The sequence below is a fragment of the Stomoxys calcitrans genome, chromosome 2 (genome assembly GCF_963082655.1).
Source record: "Stomoxys calcitrans chromosome 2, idStoCalc2.1, whole genome shotgun sequence".
NCBI classification, from domain to species: domain Eukaryota; kingdom Metazoa; phylum Arthropoda; class Insecta; order Diptera; family Muscidae; genus Stomoxys; species Stomoxys calcitrans.
Genome location: NC_081553.1, coordinates 163269426 through 163290632, shown reverse-complemented (window position 1 = coordinate 163290632; position 21207 = coordinate 163269426). Strand labels below are relative to the sequence as shown.

At 39.7% G+C, this 21207-nt stretch overlaps 1 protein-coding gene across 6 annotated transcripts in view; it reads right to left on the bottom strand.

Annotated features, from left to right (window-relative positions):
• Positions 1–21207, bottom strand: part of LOC106086868 (axin) — a 106733-nt gene that overhangs the window by 80820 nt on the left and 4706 nt on the right. For all 6 annotated transcript variants that reach the window (XM_059363294.1, XM_013251693.2, XM_013251689.2 and 3 more), the window contains one exon: positions 10226–10487. The gene's annotated coding sequence lies outside the window, so the exon portion shown is untranslated. The remainder of the gene's footprint in view (positions 1–10225; positions 10488–21207) is intronic.

The following is a 21207-nucleotide window of genomic DNA, read 5'->3' as shown; positions in this document are numbered from 1 at the left end:
GGTTGACGCAAAATAGATTTTTGAGGTCTTGTAGCGATTTTTTTCTAGTTTTTTTGAAAAATTCGATAGTTAGACGATTATTTGGAATATAGGCCCTTTTGGATTAGAAACTAGACTTCATAAGCTGTCGTTTGACAACGGTTTCAAAGTATCAACTTTTTCCATTTTTGCACAGTGGTTGACGCAAAATAGATTTTTGAGGTCTTGTAGCGATTTTTTTCTAGTTTTTTTGAAAAATTCGATAGTTAGACGATTATTTGGAATATAGGCCCTTTTGGATTAGAAACTAGACTTCATAAGCTGTCGTTTGACACCGGTTTCAAGGTATCAACTTTTTCCATTTTTGCACAGTGGTTGACGCAAAATAGATTTTTGAGGTCTTGTAGCGATTTTTTTCTAGTTTTTTTGAAAAATTCGATAGTTAGACGATTATTTGGAATATAGGCCCTTTTGGATTAGAAACTAGACTTCATAAGCTGTCGTTTGAGACTGGTTTCAAAGTATCAACTTTTTCCATTTTTGCACAGTGGTTGACGCAAAATAGATTTTTGAGGTCTTGTAGCGATTTTTTTCTAGTTTTTTTGCAAAATTCGATAGTTAGACGATTATTTGGAATATAGGCCCTTTTGGATTAGAAACTAGACTTCATAAGCTGTCGTTTGACACCGGTTTCAAAGTATCAACTTTTTCCATTTTTGCACAGTGGTTGACGCAAAATAGATTTTTGAGGTCTTGTAGCGATTTTTTTCTAGTTTTTTTTTTGAAAAATTCGATAGTTAGACGATTATTTGGAATATAGGCCCTTTTGGATTAGAAACTAGACTTCATAAGCTGTCGTTTGACACCGGTTTCAAAGTATCAACTTTTTCCATTTTTGCACAGTGGTTCACGCAAAATAGATTTTTGAGGTCTTGTAGCGATTTTTTTCTAGTTTTTTTGAAAAATTCGATATTTAGACGATTATTTGGAATATAGGCCCTTTTGGATTAGAAACTAGACTTCATAAGCTGTCGTTTGACACCGGTTTCAAGGTATCAACTTTTTCCATTTTTGCACAGTGGTTGACGCAAAATAGATTTTTGAGGTCTTGTAGCGATTTTTTTCTAGTTTTTTTGAAAAATTCGATAGTTAGACGATTATTTGGAATATAGGCCCTTTTGGATTAGAAACTAGACTTCATAAGCTGTCGTTTGACACCGGTTTCAAAGTATCAACTTTTTCCATTTTTGCACAGTGGTTGACGCAAAATAGATTTTTGAGGTCTTGTAGCGATTTTTTTCTAGTTTTTTTGCAAAATTCGATAGTTAGACGATTATTTGGAATATAGGCCCTTTTGGATTAGAAACTAGACTTTATAAGCTGTCGTTTGAGACTGGTTTCAAAGTATCAACTTTTTCCATTTTTGCACAGTGGTTGACGCAAAATAGATTTTTGAGGTCTTGTAGCGATTTTTTTCTAGTTTTTTTTTTTGAAAAATTCGATAGTTAGACGATTATTTGGAATATAGGCCCTTTTGGATTAGAAACTAGACTTCATAAGCTGTCGTTTGACACCGGTTTCAAAGTATCAACTTTTTCCATTTTTGCACAGTGGTTCACGCAAAATAGATTTTTGAGGTCTTGTAGCGATTTTTTTCAAGCTTTTTTGAAAAATTCGATAGTTAGACGATTATTTGGAAAATTTGTGCATATGTATAAGAAACTAGGCTTCTCTAGCTCTCATTTGAGACCGGTCTCATCGCCTTACTATTATCCATTTGTGCACAGTGGATCAATCAATTTTACAATCTTCTTTATCTTGTTAATACGTCTTGCGGTTATTGAGGGAACTAAATTTTAATGTTCGATCACCTTATTATTTTCTAGATCTTTTTTTGGTTTTTTTGTGTTTTGAAATTTCCTTTTTATGAACAAATCCTTTTTTTTATTAATTAATTACCTACAAAGTTCCTTAACAGTGCTCTGCTAATGGCAGTAACAGAGGACTGTTAAGTCAGTGGTTTGTGTCTCCACTAGTTAAATTCGGAATTTATCTTCACTCACATCTGCATAAGTCAGCTCATTTCTGTTGTGCTTCCTTGCCACTCTGGCGTAAGAGGGCGGCTCCTTACCATTCTCACCGACCATCCTCCTCTTCCGTGATGGCTGTGGCCTCCTTTTGGAAGTCACAGTCCTCCATGAAGACTCAAGAGCCGTGTGCGCTTCCTTCGTTTCTGTTCCAACTTTGCCAACTTCCGCAGGACACTGTCTGGAGTCTCCATTGCGGGATGGCTGGCTTGGTTTTCTCAGAGTACTTGAAAGCGGGGAGCTCTTTTTCTTCTTCGGTATTTTAGCAGTGCTATGCTCTTCGGGAGATCTGATTCTTTTTCCAGCTTTCGTAGAAGTGCTTGGAATGTCAGTTCTATCCCTTCCAACATCCTGCACTTTCGCCCGATTACGCTGCCGGTACATACTTCTCTGTCTCCTTAGTCGTGCACCGGATCGCTTTCTCGGTCTGTTTGTGAGCTTAGCAAAGCCATCGCTTACTTCTGCTGTCATCCCGATGCCATCATCTCTCGATTTGGCTGCGATGACTGTTTCATTGACACCGTCGATGTCTGAATCCGTGTCAGAAACACCACCTGTACTTAAAGGCTGGGAACGAACTGTGCATCCCTCTGGTTCATCCGTCTCTTCCTCTTTAATTAGTCTGACGACTAGTTGTGCGCTTGAAGCATTACTCTCGACTACAGGTGCCAAAGCACCCACACCTATAGGAAGGGAGGACAACCCGCTACGGTCTGACGCCACCACCGTAGATGTTGAGTCTTTGGAGTTCATTTCTAGCCTACTCCAAAAGGCTTTAAAGTTTTTTCGTAATAGATAGTACCTATTCCAAAATACGAATATATTTTTTATTTTTTCATTGAGGAGCGAAATAAAAACGCGTCCGCTTCACTCAACGGCTACAATACGATCGTCTAAGCAGTACTAAGTTTTTTATACAAAACGATTTCAACATGTTGCTAGCAACATGTACAAAATTTCGTAGATTTTCAATGTACATGTCTATTAAATGCAGCGAACAATGACAATCATCTGATTACTAAAAATGGTTGGTTTCATATTTTTAGGAACTGTTGTCTTGTTATTTTGTATTACTTTTTTGTGTGAAGATATTAGGGATATGAAAGACACTACACCCGACCAGAAGTATATGTGACCCTTTAATCCCTAGGAATTAAAAAAAAGCCTTTACTCCAGTGCCCTCATTCAACTTGGACCAATCCGTGTATATAGAGGGACCAGAGGAGCCCAAAGCTACCTCCCCGAGAAGACAAACTCCAAATCGCCATTAGTCCGGCAATGTCAATGCCATGTAGTCGTCCCACGCCATCGGCCTCTACCGCAGAACAAACTAATGCCCGAAATCAAAGAGCGCGAGTTCCTTACTCTCTCAGTCAGAAGACTATACTCAACGCAACCCCCTCCATGTACAAGTGCAAAGGTCGAAAAGATGCATTACGCAAGACCTGGGATCTGTAAATCTAAAAATATGGGTCAGCAGAGGAACGCCTCAAGGAGGTGTACTGTCTCGTCTACTGTGGAATATAGCCATTAATAATATATTATTGTTTCTGGAAAGTGTGAAAGTGGTTTCTAATGCTGATGACGTAGCTTTTGCGGTTAGGGGAAAGTTTCTCAGCACTCTAAGAGATATACTTCAGGAACCTCTACGTGCAACAGCAACAGGTGAAAATCCGTGCAAGACAGAAGTAGTTCTTCTCAGCAGGAGATACAAGTTTCCTACAGTGGCACCTGTTTCCTTGGGAGGAGAGAAAGTTCCATTTACTGAAAGAACACTCTACCTGGGTGTTTTGTTGGACAACAACAAACTCTAACCTTTTTGAAAAGGCAAGAAGGGCAACTCTTGTCCTATACTCCTGCAAGAGAGCTATTGACATAAGTTGGGGGCTTAAACCGCGTATCATGCATTGGGTATATACTGCAGTTGTCAGATCTATAATGCTATATGATCTGTGGCCTAGAGGACGGCAAAAATCCAACTACTGTTCAATACTCAACCTTCATCATATGATAACAATGTTGTCAACATACAACTGTTTTCTACCGAAACAACGCTTTACACGTCAAACAAAAAAGTTCAATTTAATTGGAAACATTGTGAGATTTCACAACATTTAATTGATGTTTAGCAACATTTTCCGCACAATCGAAGCCAGTACTAGGCTTAACACAAAAAATTAACACCAAAGTGTTTATTAAGCAAATGCTTCAACTATAGTTAAGAAGTTCCAACATTTGAAGCAAACTCTTTCAAAAGTTAGAAAAATTTTAATTTTAAACCAGCAGACAGTGCTTGCTTATAAACTTAGCTCTCTGAGTGTGGGGAATCGATTCCATACAATTGGAGTAACAATGGAATAAACGCCACAACAAATTAAAAAAACTTGTTCTAGATTTCCTTTGATGTATCATTCAACAATTCTTTTGATTTGTACCCAAATATGAACATATTGTATAATATGATGAATGTCTCTATGCTGGAATGTTGATGCAAACGCAAATTTTGACACTTGATTACACAAAAGAAACCCTTTATTGAATTATCTGATTGCACTCCTTTTAATACCCAAATACAAGTTAACAGTCGTGTGCAAAATGTTTGGAGCATTAAGTAATAGTGCTTTTTTTTTAATTATCAACATATAGTCCAATCCGATAGTTTCTCACTAAACAATAATTTTTGTTATTAAATCTCATTGCATTACCACCAATACTTGTAATGAAGAGAGATGTCACATATGCTAAAATTTCTATCAATAACCATTGCATTAGCAGTATTGCAGGGAAATCAATCTCAATATGCCGATTGATATGACAATGTTAAATTGAAATATGACAATACTAGGAATATTAATAGCAGTAAATACGTCTTTTAGTAGGGTAAGGTTTTGCATAGAGGATTCCAGAGCCAGGAAATACCAGAAAAAAAGACGGAAAATCCAGGGAATATTTTTAATTTTTCCCGGGAATATGGTTATTCCGACATAGATTTCAAAATTTTAAATGTTTTTCTTTTAAAATTTTCTACATTGGTCTTGTACTTTCAAGAAGCTAAAACCAAAAACTTAATTAAGGTTAGGTTGAAAAGATGGTGCGGATATTAATTTGGATATACACCTAAGCCAGCAATCGGCTTGTTGTGCGCCCTAAAAACTGTGAAATAACCTCAAAAAAAAAAAAAAAAAAAAATTAAGTTAGGAATTCGGTGTTACTTACAAAATCCTTAATTGTTTTCCATACCACTCCCTTAACTTGGTTCATGTCTGGCATTGTGTTCCCAGTTAAGTGCCGGTATCTGTTAGACGCGAAAACCGCTAATTCGCAAACTTTTGGAAAAATTAAATGCTCTTGTCGCTAAATGCTTTGCCTCCTGCAGAGACAAAGAAGGAAATCTGGCAACTGACGCAGATAGCATGCTGAGGATACGGAAAGAATATTTTACCCAAGTCCGACGTTGGCGTTGAATAGGATACCGCAGAATCAATCAATGATGATGGTTAAGAATGTTTACCTCCTTGTCAGAATGAGGTCCAGGTAGCAGTGACCCGATTAAAGAACAAGGCAGCAGGAGCCGACGGGTTACCCGCTGAAATATTTAAAACCGGAGGCGATACGCTGATAAGGCGTATGCGTCAGCTTGTCTGCGCAATCTGGCTAGAAGAACGCATACACGATGATTGAAACCTTAGCATACTATGTCCCGAGAAGGACAAATCAACACCTACCATCTCTTTGTTGACTACAAAGCCTCTTTCGATACCGATTTACGTTCAAAGGTATTTCATGCCATGTCTGAGTTTGGTATCCCTGCAAAATTAATAAGACTCTGCAGGATGACACTTGCTGATACGCGTTCCTCAGTAAGAATAGAAAAGAATCTCTCGGAACCAATTAATACCAAACGAGGTTTCAGACAAGGAGACAGCCTATCGTGTGATCTATTTAATATCCTGCTGGAGAAAATTATGCGAGATGCAGATGTTAATGGACATGGCACACTAATCACAAGAGAACACATGCTACTCGCCTATGCCGACGTCGACATCATAGGTCGGTCACCGGAAGTAGTAGCTGCAGCCTTTGAAATAATCGAATTAGAGTCAGTGAAAATGGGTCTGGCAGTAAATTGATATAAGACGAAGTGGTTTCAATGGTTTCATCTCCCAAAACGCATTGTACAACCAAACAGATGGAGAAAGTTGAGAACCACAACTTTGGGATAGTCATCAACTTTATCTACCTCGGCACCGCCGTAACCGAAACGAATGACATCAGTTTGAGATAAACCGAAGAATAATACTGGTAAACAGATGCTACTTTCGATTAAGTAAGCAGTTTAGAAACAAGGCCACCTCTCGACAGACGAAGCTTACAATATACAAGACACTGAACCCGTGTTGCTATATGGTTCTGAGGCATGGGTACTTATGAAAGCAGATGAGGGAGTACTTGGGGTATTTGAGAGAAAGACTTGTTGTCAAAATGGATGAAGAAGCTCCGGCAAAGAAGTCTTTTTTGATGGCAAACACGTTGGTACACGCAAACCGGAAAGGCCAAAAGCCCGATGAAAAGATCAAGTAGTGGGAGACACCTTGTCAGAGATGTCAGAATAATTTTAGAATGGGCGCAGAAGAACGAGGCGCTTGGAACGCTATTCTATGTTCGGCTAGTGGAACAAATGCTCTGTCATAGCCAATTAAAGTAAAGTAAGCTAATGAAGGCACAGCAGAGCGGGCCGAGTACAGCTAGTTTTAATAATAAATGAATGCTTCTCGAAGTTCAAAATTATTATTAAAATTCTTAGCAAGTTTTCGCCCTAGGACTTGTAATCTTTTAGTCATTGTCATTCCAATTGAATAGTGACACCATATGTTTTCTATTTTACACGTCATTAATAAACGCCTATAATAGATGGGGAATAAGGGAAGCCGCTAAGTAAGCATATTTCTCCATACTAAATAAACGAGAATATCAGCTTATATGTAACAAACCTATTGCCTTCAACATCATCTAATATTTGAATACTAACTCCTGAAAATAATCATCCAAAACAAATTCATTAGAAAATTTAAGGTTGATTGGAGTAAATATGATGTTTGAGGCCAAAACCTTTGACCATTTTGTTTTTTTGCTTTGGAAAACCCGCGAAATGAAAACTTTTTATTCACGTTTGCCAGGATTGTTTAAAGCCGGGAAAGTCGTAGGGAGGTGTGAGCAAAACGCAGTGGAGAAACCTCTAAAACTGTCAAAACCCCATACTTAAGGGCCATCATGATCTGCCTCCATACATCAAACATCGACCCTCTATATGAGGACATTTTTTCTGGGTTGTCATTGGAGGCATTACCATAACCGAGCTTGAACAGCCTCCGAACCATGAAAAAGAATATTTGGATGTTAACAAACGCGATCCGACAACACCTCTCCCTTTAACCCACAACATACTCAGATAGGATGGGCGTTCAGAAAAGAGATTCTTCTCTCCTATTAAAGTGTTCAGTCCGATTGAAGTTTAGCCCAATGTTTCGAGATCTGTTTTTGACGAGTTCGAACGTCGCGCTGCTTAGACATATTTTCCTAGAGAAATTTGACATGGCTGAATGTCTCGTCAATGTCAATGCCAGTATTAATGAGAAATTAACCAGGTTCTAGGTAATGAATCAAATCGGAAGCTAGAGGAAGTGCGAAGCGCGACTATTTTGCGTCAATAGATTTTTTTCATGGATTTTTGACTAATTTCAAGAACAATGATATACGGCGATTGCAAATTGTTTTTTCAAAAAACGATGTTGCAACTTGCAAGTGTATGCAACCCAGGACCACAAAACATAAATCATCTATTCAGATGCCAGATAAAACAGTTTAATTTGACTGCATAGTCGCTTTGTGGAGTTCAAAATAAAGATAGGTTTGGAGATTATAGCCAAGTCATAATAATTATGGCATTGAATGGAATTTCAATGCTTTTAAATGTAGAGATTTGGTTTGTTGCGTGACTCCCTACGACAGTTCAAGTTTTTTTTGTGAATTCTTCATCTTATGTTATTATTATTGACAACCATTTTTGATAGCTATGTTCAAAATGGGATGGCAGGAAATGGCCTTCTGCATATGCCAGATGACTGCCATCAATAAACTTAATGATTGCGAAGCCTTTTAGGGCGAAACACTCCGAGTGGGCAACGAGCGCATACATATCTCACTGTGGAACAATAACACGTTCCTAAGAATGATGAAAATCTTATGGGGCATTCGACTCGTGAGAAGACGAGGCTATTACTAAAAAGAAGTCGGAAGGAGATCAGATTGACGTTCAGAATCATTACGCGAAAAATAGGACTTCGGGAATACGTCTGCAGAATAGGTATGGCAAATGACAGCGTGTGTAGGACATCAGGGAAAATTATGAGACCATGGAACATTTCCAATGGCAATGCCCGGCTTTCGGGGCTAACAGGCTCCGGCACTTTGGTGGGGATACAAAACCAGACTTTAATCAATTTAGGGCCGTGGTACCGGGAATGATCAGGGCGTTTATGGGCAGCACGGATATAGATTTTTTCAGATTACTTTTGATTATCTAAAGCATAACAACTTAGGTGTCTGTCCACAGTGGCATGGAACAGTTTATAACACGCAAACTCTTCTTCAACCCAACTTAACCTAAACTAAAGCCAATTTGTATACCCTACATCACTACTGTGGTACAGGGTATTATAGATTTGTGCATTTGTTTGCAACACTAAGAAGGAGGAGAGCTAGACACATCGATAAGTATACGGATCAGCTTAGAATCACTTCCTGATTCGCTATGCTATGCTATGTCCGTCTGTCTGTCTATCCATGTATTCTTGTAATCAAGGTACAGGTCGCATTTGTTGTCCGAATTTTACAACATTTTGCATAAGTGTATTTTTTGGTCCTTTACTTTTGAAGTCTTTCATCCGAAGTGCCCTTTTAAAGCTGGAGAAGCCACAATTTTGGTCCGGTCCTTACCAAATTTGGCACGAAGAGTTTTTTTAACAACCCAAAATGCTTGCAAAATTTTATTGAAATCGGTCCAGATTTAGATATAGCTCCCATATATATCTTTCATCCGAAATGTCCTTTTGAAGATGTAGGAGCCACAATTTTTGTGCGACCTCTACCAAATTTGGCATGAAATGTTTCGTGTGACGTCCCAATATGTGTGCAAAAGTTCATCTAAATCGGTTCAGATTTAGATATAGCTCCCATATATAACTTTCGTCCGATTTGGGCTATTAAGGCTGTAGAAGGCATAATTTTGGTTCGATTTTAACAAAATTTGGCACGAAGTGTTTTTAATGACCCAATATGTGTGCAAATTTTCATCATAATCGGATCAGATTTATATATAGCTCCCATGTATATCTTTCATCCGATATGCCTTTTTAAAGCTGTAGTAGCCATAATTTTGGTCCCATCCTAACAAAATTCGTGCAAAGTTCCATAAAAATCGGTCCAGATTTAGATATAGCTCCCATATATATCTTTCACCCGATATGGCCTTTGAAGGCTGTAGAAGCCACAATTTGGTATTTCTCTACAAAATTTTTCATGAGATGGTTTAATTGACATCCCAATACGAGTGCAAAATTTCTTCAAAATCGATTTAGATAAAACGCCCATATATATCTTTTATGCTTTTCGACTTTTAAGGCTGTAGAAGCCACAATTTTCGTACCATCGTAAAAAAATCGTATAAGGTTCTATTCGATATTTCAATAGGTATTCAAAATTAAAGTCTGACTAAATTTGGATATTAGTGCTATCTATTAAAAGTATTGCGTATACTCGGTGGTGTAGGGTATAATAGAATCGGCTCCGCCCGACTTTTGCCTTTCCTTATTGGTTTAAGATTTTTTTTAAACATCTCTATAATGGACGCCACTCTACAACATACCATTCATAAAGAACCAGTAATTTCTATATACGAAAAAAATCCCTTCTAAATTTCTACAGTAAAAAATGTTTAACTAGCAAAGAAATTCACATACGATTAGAGTACTGTGCTCGTAATAACACCCTAACAATCGAGATCTATAACCAATTTCATCACAAATTTTTGCTCCACACTGTTTGCATTCAAATATGCATATGTTAACTGAAATATTGTTTTTTGTTTTTTATACACTTACCATAAGAACGTAAAGTGGGAAAATGCCAAAAACAAAGTCTGGAAACAATTCGATAATAATTCTTGAGGTGTTAATAATTCAATTTCTTCATTTTTTGTCTCTCGCATTTGAAGTATGTTTGGTGCGTCGTCCGTTTTCATAATATCATCATTGCTACGTCAATGTTTTATACTTTAAACGTTATTTCGACTTGGATACCTATAGTTAAGTCACTGGTTATTTATTTATATAACAAATGTTCACATGTGTCCAATACGACGAGCTGTAATGAGAAACAAAAATAGTTTATTAGAAACTGCAATAGCAAATTGCGTCAAAATTGTTGGATAGATCATGATCTATTTTATCTTTCTTACAGCGGTTTACATGTTTTCAAGGCCTATTTTATGGATATTATAACGAATACGTTTCTCTTTTGATAACAAACAATTAAAAAGGCGTTAAGTTCGGCCGGGCCGAACTTTGGATACCCACTACCTCGGATATATATGTAAACCACCTTTTGTCAAAATCCGGTGCAAAACTCATACCTTATGTCCCATAGCAGAAATATGTGGAGGGCTTAACTTAAAAATATGTGGGGGACTTAACTTAACTCTTTGTCTACAATTTCGGCAACATCGGACAATAAATGCGCTTTTTATGGCCCCAAAACCTAAAGCCGAGAGATCGGTCTATATGGCAGCTATATCCAAATCTGGACCGATCTGTGCGATAATGCAGAAATATGTCAAGGGGCTTAACTTAACTCACTGTCCCAAATTTGGCGACATCGGACAATCAATGCGTGTTTTATGGGCATAAGACCCAAAATCGGAGGATCCGTCTAAATGGCAGCTATATCCAAATCTGGACCGATCTGAGCCAAATTGACGAAGGACGTTGAAGGGCCTAACACAACTCACTGTCCCAAATTATAGCAAAATCGGATAATAAATGTGGCTTTTATGGGCCTAAGACCCTAAATTTGAGGATCGGTCTATATGGCAGCTATATCCAAATCTGAACCGATCTAAGCCATATTGACGGAGGGCCTAAGACAACTCACAGTCCCAAATTTCATCAAAATTGGATAATAAATGTGGCTTTTATGGGCCTAAGACCCTAAATCGGCGGATCGGTCTATATGGGGGCTATATCTAGATATAGTCCGATTTGGCCCATCTTCGAACTTAACCTGCTTATGGACGAAAAAGAATCTGTGCACAGTTTCAGCTCAATATCTCAATTTTTGAAGACTGTAGCGTGATTTCAACAGACAGACGGACAGACGGACGGGCATGTCTAGATCGTCTTAGATTTTTACGCTGATCTAGAATATATATACTTTATAGAGTCGGATATGGATATTTCGATGTGTTGCAAACGGAATGACAAAATGAATATAACCCCATCCTTCGGTGGTGGGTATAAAAATAATCATTTGCTAACAAAATCGGCATTAAACTGATTTGTTGTTGTTGTTGTAACCACATTTTCATGTGGAGGTGGCGATCCTCATCAAGCTCCTGTAGGTGAGCAAGTTCGTTCCGGTTCAAAGGACCGATCGCCGCGGGAACACGGTGGCCATTGGTTATTTAAAGGCGCCAATAACTCGCCTTGTCATATCGAGCATCGTAGGCACTTAGTATTTGTGCAAGAGGCGGTGCCACCCGACCTCTCACTGAGACTCTCCGTTCGATACCTCTGATTGTCTGCGACTCCAGTTACATCTACTCCGGATGGAGCATTCCACTATTCGCAACCTGTAGACACGCCCGGTAGCTCGCAGCTAAGCTTCTCGTGACAGCAATAAACACCACACATATCGGACCTCAATGTTCCAGCTTGTGGGGTGCTCACGGTTATTCCGTGCCAGGTAACTGATTTCAGTTCCCAGATGTGTTTATTTTAAAACATCCTTACAGTCTAAACTTTATTTACGGAAAAAAAAACAATTAAATATACCTTAGACCATTCAATGCTTAGGTTATTCATAATCGAAGTCGAAATATATGAATATGCACCATTCGAATCAGTTCTTCGATTGTAATTTCGAACACTTTTTATTATAAGTAATGAAAATCCTTCTTCATCAATGGCTTGTAGCATAGAGACTCGATTATTCTTCGCCCTTATTTTCAATTTTAACTCTGTCAATTTGAAAGTTTTGGGAAAGAAAGCCAGAAAGGGATTTTACTGGAATTTGCCTACAACCCAATATACCCAATGAATGCATCATTCGAAATTCATCCCAATCGAACGAATGCAAGCAGTCAATGGCGTCAAGATGAAAAAGTTTTTTTTCTTCAGAAACCCATGTCCAAACTGAAACGTTAGTAGAAAACATGGGAGGTAGAGCAGGGACAACGGAGACATTGTTCAGACTTTTGATTGTATTTATACCCAAGCCCAGACAGATAAGATATGCAACACCAAGGCCTATAGACCTTTAAGCGTTACGTCCTATATCGAATTGTGGATACCATGATTAAGAGTAGGTACTACCAGCCATTTGCCCAAGCTACATTGCTATGTCAATCGAAGGTCGGTAAAGAACGCCCTTAACAATGCGAGGGCAAACACACGGATCCAATTCTTACACCAGTACCGGATGGACCCCGGGTCCTTAGAGTTTAGATAAACCATATGCTAAGGAACAGGTGGATATATTGTGGCAAAGGCCAAGCTACAGAGGGGAATTTTATAGCCACGCCTATGGTGACCACCATAAATGAACTTTTACGGATCCTTAATGAGAAGGGATTTGAACCCGTAAGCTACGCAGACGATTTTATTACACTTCTAAGGGGTAGGGATCCGAATCGGCTAGGCAGCACGACCGAAATGGCCTTGGTGATGGCATACGACTAGGCCAGACCTAGTGGTCTGAATGTAACCCCAGAGAAGACTGAAATCTGGCTGTTCACGAGAAAGACAAAAACTTTGAAATTTAATCTTGGACAGTAAACCGAACTGGAAGTGTCACATTCGGGAGCGTAACGAGAAGGCTCATAGATGTTGGACAGTATGTAGATGGGCCGTAGGCTCGAAATTGGGCGGAGTCCACGGATAGTCCATGGACTCAACACGAGAATGATTAGAACAATACTTACTAACTCTTCAGTAGCTACGCGGACTGGGATGAAGGTTCAGATAACATGTTATATTGACATTGGCAGGACGATGAGGACCACACTCACTAGGACACTGAAGACTATTCTAGATATCTGACCATACCATTGCGCGGCGATAGGAAGATTCAATCCCATGGCAGCCGGCTGTACGTACCGGACTGCTACAACAAGAACAACATAGGAAGCCCTGCACGGGATAGCTGTGAGCACCACAGAGGCTGGACTTTGAGGTCTGATCTGTGTGGCGTTCATTGCTGTCACAAGAAGCTTAGCTGCGAACCACCTGGCTTGTTCACAGGTTGCGGATAGTGAAGTGCTCCATACTGAGTAGCTGCAACGGCAGTCACGGACAGTCTAAGGTATCGAGCGAAGACTCTCAGTGAGAGGCCGGACGACACCGGCTTTTGCAAAAATATTGAGTGCCCGATATGACAAGGCGAGTTATTGGCGCCTTTAAATAACCAATGGCCTACCTGTTTCCGCAGCGATCGGTTTTTTGGACTGGAACGAGCTTGCTCACTTACAGGAGCTTGACGAGGAGCACAACCTCCACATGAAAATGTGGCTTGAAAAACAACAACCTGAATTGAATAAAAGAGGTCTTGGTTCGAATACCTGCGATGACACATGAGTTCGCGTGCACAATCTTGGACTGATGGAACTCGCGATGGATTAAAGCTAGGGTACAGAGTGGGCCCGATGATTTACATTGAGGACATCAGGGACTGATGTCTGTTTCCGACCTCCACACAACCTCCACATGAAGATGTGGCTTGAAAAACAACAACCTGATTTGAACAAAAGAGGTCTCGGTTTGAATACCTGAGATGACACATGAGTTCGAGTGCACAATCTTGGATTGACGGAACTCTGAATGGATCAAAGCTAGGGTACGGTGAGGGCTTGATGATTTACATTGAGGACACCAGGGACTGAAATCTGTTTCAGAATGCCTGACCATGGTAAGACGCTGCAGGCGGAGATACGAGCGATCACAGAATGTGGGAGATCGTATAGTGTTAATGCAGGGACGTTAAGTGTGAATATTTCTATAGATAATAAATTAGCCACCTGGAAGAAATTGAATAGGTTTCCGATCGAATACCTGAGACGACACCTGAGGTCGAGTGCGAGGCAATGCTGTCAGCGGCACAGTCTTGGATTGAAGGAACCCTGGTATTGCCATCATGATCATGATCATCAAGATAATCCTACACAGATGGTTAAAAGCTAGATGATAGAGTGGGCCTGGGGGTGCCAAACTATCGATAATCGCAACATTCGATATTTTTCATACTTAGGTGGGAACACAATACCAGACATGAAACAACTTAGGGGCGTGGTATGGAAAACAATTAAGGAAAACAAGGAATCTCATAGACATCTGGATGGGGGTAGTGTCTTTCAGGCAGAGGTTTTTGCAATCCTCTGGTCCTTGGATGTGATCCTGAGTCAGGCGGCGGCCTCTCAAACTGTCACGATTTATGTGGATTTATGTAATTTATGCTCTGAAGGACCTGGCTTCAGGTCACGTGAAGTCGAGGCTTTTCAGTAGATGTAAGAAGTGTCTCGGACTTTGGAGGCCGCTGTCAGATTGAGCTGAATTTCGGATTTTAGAGGGGTAACAGAGGAAGAAGCGGCTGACGAACTGGCCACATTTGGGTATGGCCAAGGCCTCCGGAACGACTTCGATTGTTCTCGAGCGAGCGTAACCTTGGATTGTTGGTGAGAGTCCTGACCGGCCACTGCATTATCAGGTCGCTGACATAGCGATGGGCTAGGGAAAGTGGTCCACGTACACATTGGACCAGAGGTCTCCGAGTGAAGCAATTGGCAACTGGGGTATCCTTTAACCTACTTTGCTTCTGTAATAACTTCCGAAAACATATAAAATATCATAAATTTGTCTGCTTGGGTTGGCTCGAGGTGATCGAACAATTGTAAAAAACAAGTGTCGGTGTTTTATTTAATTGTTTTTTGGTCGGCCGGTGATCGGCGGTGATCGACCGGAGATCTTTATCAGGGTTTGAATTATAAATTTAACAAACAATTAATTTTACAGAAAATAACTGAAAATACATTTAAAAATAATTACATTTTGAAACAAAACAAATGACTTTTCGACTGCGCATTTAAAAAAAAAAAAAAAAAAAAATATATATAATATTGGGTTGCCCAAAAAGTAATTGCGGATTTTTTAAACGAAAGTAAATGCATTTTTAATAAAACTTAGAATGAACTTTAATCAAATATACTTTTTTTACACTTTTTTCTAAAGCAAGCTAAAAGTAATAGCTGATAACTGACAGAAGAAAGAATGCAATAACAGAGTCACAAGCTGTGAAAAAATTTGTCAACGCCGACTATTTGAAAAATCCGCAATTACTTTTTGGGCAACCTAGATCATTGGAAAAATTTATTAAACAGCATCATTATGGAATTATATTCCATTCATTGAAATATCAATTCATGATTGTAGTACTGCCACCATAGTCATCGCTTCGGGCAGTTTACAGGGCTTTAACTAACTTTGAAATTTTTTGAAATAAACAACGACACATATTTTCCTTGCATCTGATGCACATTCTTCTCCACACAACTTTATACAAATAATGAGCGGCACCGGTTCTGGGTTTAATACTGAGTGTCTTTGATGCTCTATATGACATGGCGAATTACTGGGACCTTTAAATCATCCTGTTCTACCAGTGATTGGAGTTGTTGTTTGGAGTTGTTTTTGTAGCCACATGTCTAAATGTGGAGGTGACTATCCTCGTCTATCTTCTATAGGTGGGCAAGCTCGTTCCGGTTCAAAGGATCGGATAAAGGCGCCAATAACCCACCTTGTCAAATCGAGCATCATAGGCATTCAGTATTTATGCAAAAGCCGGTGCCGTCCGGCCTCATACTGAGAGTCTCCGGTCGATACCGCTGATTGTCCGCGACTGCAATTCCATCTACTCCGTATTAAGCATTTCACTATCCGCAACCTGTGGCTGGACGAAGTTCCAGCATGTGTGGTGCCCGTAGCTATCCCGTGCCGGGAGCAGTAGTGTATTAGATGTGTATTATAATAAATAAATGGTTAATAAATGCTCGTACAGGTATGAAATTAGAGAAATTCGAATGTTTGTAAAACTGTTTTTGTAGACAATAGTTTTATGTGTTAAAGAGCCTCGTCGTTGGCATGTAGTTTACGTAATTGCCTTCCTGTTTCTCTGAGGACAGACTCTTTCGTCCGACTATATATACATACACACATTTTGAACACAGCCGTTCAAAACATTAGGAGTACTATTGGGAGTACACCTCATATTTTCACTAATGAACATCCAAATTAAGTGATATTCTCAGAGTATTTAGAAGAATATGTAAGAAGTAAAATTACAAATATAAGCTTATAATAAATATTATTTTTTTGATGCCAAGGATTGTTTTCTCGTTTAGTTTTTGAGTCGTGTTGTTCAAAAAATAGGAGTATGAATGATTTGTTATGAAATTAAATAAAAGAAGGAAAAACTGAGTATAGAAAAGTGACAATGAAGATATTGTTTTTAATAAATTTGTAATAAACAATTATATCTGTAATGGTAGGACGTAGAAAGCACCTTTCCCAAGAAAGGCGAGAAATAATCCAAAACCATGAAAACTAATCAAAATATTATGAAAAATATAGAGATAATTTAAAAAAATAGCCTGTATAACAAAGCCCGAAACACTCGCATTCATACGTAAAACATTCAACTATTGATTCAAGGGGGACTAAATCTGACGGTAATAGGTCCTAATATTCTCAAACAATTGTTGGAAATTTTCTTAATAGCATAAAGTCCAAGAATGGTACCAACTGACCAAGAAGTATGCAGTTGCACCCTTTAAGTTGGCTAATAGACATCACGATTGGCCGTTTGACAAATGCAGGAACATACTGTGGACCGACGAATCGTATTATTTGGCCAAAGATGGTCTCGAAAGACGTCAGCCGGCCTGCCCAATACATAATATAAATAAAATTAGCAAAAAAAGACAAACATTGTGGGACAAAAGTATTGATACGTTGGAACTTTTTGTAGAGAAGAGTAAGAGACATCATCAATAAGTTACAATTTTGAAGAAAATAATTATAGATTTTAAAAATTAAAATATGCTTCGAAATTAATTTTCTCACAAGAAAATGATCGGAAACATACTAATAAATTGGAAATGGGAGTGGTTTCAGATCAATGGGATTCAGGTTAAGCCGGGACCTGGTCAGTCTCCTGACCTCAATCCCCTGTTACGTTTATGGGGAGCCATTGGAATGATGTTGCAAAGAACCGATTGTCAAATGCGGAAGAGCTATGGAACGCAGTGTGTAATGACTGCCATAAAATCCGTTTAAGACTATCACAGGATCACCCTGTAAAGAGATACCAAGAACACAATCCCGTGGCAGCCGGTTGTACGTACCAGATTGACCCGATGGAATCATTTATCGGCAAGGGCTGGCCCCTCAGTGTACAACACACTGCTACCAAAACATTAACATACTATTGAAACTCCATGCATCATAGATGTGCCGAAGTCGTCAAAAAGAGGTAATTTATAGCTGAGTAATTTAGAGAACTGATAAGCAATTAATCTCACGAAAAAAGTTTTATATAAACATTTACTTTAATCGGAAAAATAAAAAATAGTTTTTTGAGGAGCACACTCCTATTATTTTGAACACTACTGTGCATATATTTATATTCTTGATCCTTGTAAAATTCTAATACGATCTAGCTACGTGCGTCCGTCCGTTTGTCTGTGGTAATCACAATACGATCTTTAGAAATTAAGATATTGATATTCGCACAGGTATTATTTTTACCATAGGCAGACTAAGTTCAAATATGATCCAGATCGCACAATATCTTGATATAGACTTCATATAGGGCGACCTCATAATTTAAGGTCTTAGGCTAACAGAAGCCGTATTTTGTATACGATTTTGCTGAAATTTCGGACAGTCCAGTTGAGGCAATGTCTTGATATCGCCCCTACATAGGCCGATTTCCCGTTTAAAGGTCTAGAGATAAAAGAAGCCGCATTTATTTCACGAAATTTGGCAATGTGAGTTGTGTTAGACCCTTCGTCGTTCGTCGTCGAAATTTGGCTCAGATCGGACCATATTAGGGTATAGCTACCATGTACACCGATCTACCGATTTATTGTCTTTCACCCATGAATTGCGTATGTATTAATAGATTTTGCAAAAACTTAGTACGGCGAGTTGGAATGATAATCCTGAATATAGTTGTTGTTGTAGCAGTTTGTTGTGTTCTATCTTTTGTCTGCTTGAATCTGTCCAGATCCAGGAACTCTGCGACTAAGATGGGATGCTTTCAGAGAGATCTAAGTCGGAGTCGAGTCGAGTCCCTGTGGACGTGTCCCTGGTCACAATCGGGAGATACATCTTGCACGTCAGCAACAACCCTTGCTCAGTAAGAATTGAGACGGCTGCATCAGTCGGAACGTAATGGAGCCAGAACTACTCTGGTTTGTCGGGAAAGGCTGATTCCTTAAAGTGCAACGGGAGGCAGTCATTCTCCAAGGACTACATAATCCCGGCAGCTTTTTATCGCATCTGTTACAGTGTCTGCATGAATGTTGTCTAGACCCGCTTGATCTAGAGGTTCTCTCTGGTAGCGCTGAACCTCACGCTCTACATCTTGTAGATCTACCTTAAGGATTCTTGGTGGTGGATACCTATCCACAAGATGATGATTTGGATGGTCCCCGCGATAACAGCCCAAAAGGTATTGCTTAGACAGCATGTAGTTATGTCTTCGCACTGGTAGGATCTTTGTCTCCTGATGAAGGTGGTCCACATGAGAACTGAGGAGACAGTCCGTTACAGTTCGAAGGGCGGCATTCTGACAGATTTGAATATTGTTCCACTGCGCGCACAGAGCTGACGAGACCACACTGGCGCTGCATAACTTACCATAGACCCGCCAATTGCTTTATACATGGTCAACAAGGATGCCTTGTATGCACCCCAAAAGCTGACAAGTGACTTGAGGACCTTGTTCCTACTTTTGACGTTATCGCAAATTACTGTGGCACGTGAGGGGAATGTGTAAGAACCGTCAAATGAGGCGCCAAGTATTTTGGGACACTTGATGGTCGGAATCATTTCTCCATCGACCTTCACAGTCAGCTCGGCATTCACCTCAGGCGTATTTGTACCGAACCATTTCGCTGAAGATTTGATTGCCGATATCTTCAGATTTCTTGCAGCGAAATATTAGACAATTTCGTTGAGGTACACGTTCAAACTATCGCATATGTCATGATCGTACAATCGTCCGCATATGACACGATCTCTATGCCGTCTGGAGGGGATGGAATGGAGGATAGTTAGAAGTTAAACAGTGTCGGAGATATCACACCACCTTGGGGAACATCCTGTTTCACTATACGGTGCTTCGATTTTTATCGCTAAATTTTACAAATGAGTGGTGACCACACAGATAATTCGCGACCCAACGTTTCAGGTCTGGCTGGAGGGACGTGTTCTCGATGTCCTCAAATAGTTTGGCGTGGCTAACCGTGTCGAATGCCTTCGATAGGTCCAGTGCCACGAGGACCGTCCTATCACATGGCCTGTGCTGATTGAAGGCACGCCAGATGTGTGCGGTGATGGCATGCAAAGCTGTTGTTGTGCTATGCAGTCATCGAAATCCATGTTGATGCTTGGCGAATGGAAATTCTCCTACGAGGCTCGGGAGGATTAATGCCTCAAGCGTCTTTGCAATAGTGAGTGAAAGGAGATCGGTCTGTACGACCCCCTTAAACTCGGGTCCTTTCCAGGCTTCAGTAGCGGGACCACTCTGCCCATTTTGCAAACATCGGTGTGTTGTACACAGAGCCGGTAGCCCTTGCCGATGAAGGACTTCATCGGGTCCATCCGGTACGTACAACATGCTGTCATGGGATAATATTTGGATATAGCTGACATATACACCTATGTCCTGATTTACACTTTCACCCATTAATGGCTTATTTATTCCGATGAGTTTCGGAAGAGTGAGATGTGTTAAACCCTCGTCCGTGTTGTGTTTGGCCTAGGTCGGACCTTATTTCGCTTTAGCTGCTATAAATGGTACATTTGCATCGGATTTAGTCGAAATGAGGTAAATATATATAACTGAGATGTTGGGTATCCAAATTTCGGTTTTTTTGTTTTTTTTTTTTTTTGTTGTTGTAACCTCAAGTCTAAATATGGCGATCATCGTCTCACTCCAAGCAAGGAAGCTCCTTTCGGTCCAAAGGACCGATCGCCGAGGAAATATAATGGCCATTTATTATATAAAGGCGCCAATATCTCACCCTGTTATATCGAGCAACATAGACACTCAGTATTTATGCAATAGCCGATGCCGCCCGGCATCTCACTGAGACCGCTCGATATCGCTGATTGTCCGTGACTGTCGTTGCTACTCTGAATGGAGCAATCCACTATCCGCAACCTGTGGACTCACCCGTCAGCCCGCAGCTATGCTTCTGGTGATAACAATGAACCCCACACAGATCGAAGCTCGAAGTTCCAGCCTGTGTGGTACTCATAATTATCGCGTGCCGGGAATAACTATGGATACCACGATGGATACCACAAATTGGGCAAATAGAGAATAAACTCGTATCATTTTCCTATTTTGTTAAATTTAAAAGGTTTCCAACTAAAACAACTAGCGTTTGCCTTATAATTATGGATTTGTTAGTGAATCCAATAATTTCTATCACAAAGGGTTACATTTCAACCAAAAATTATATTTTACCGATAGTGTTGAGAACTATCGATATTGAAGGAAAAAATAAACTTTCAATACTATCGATAAA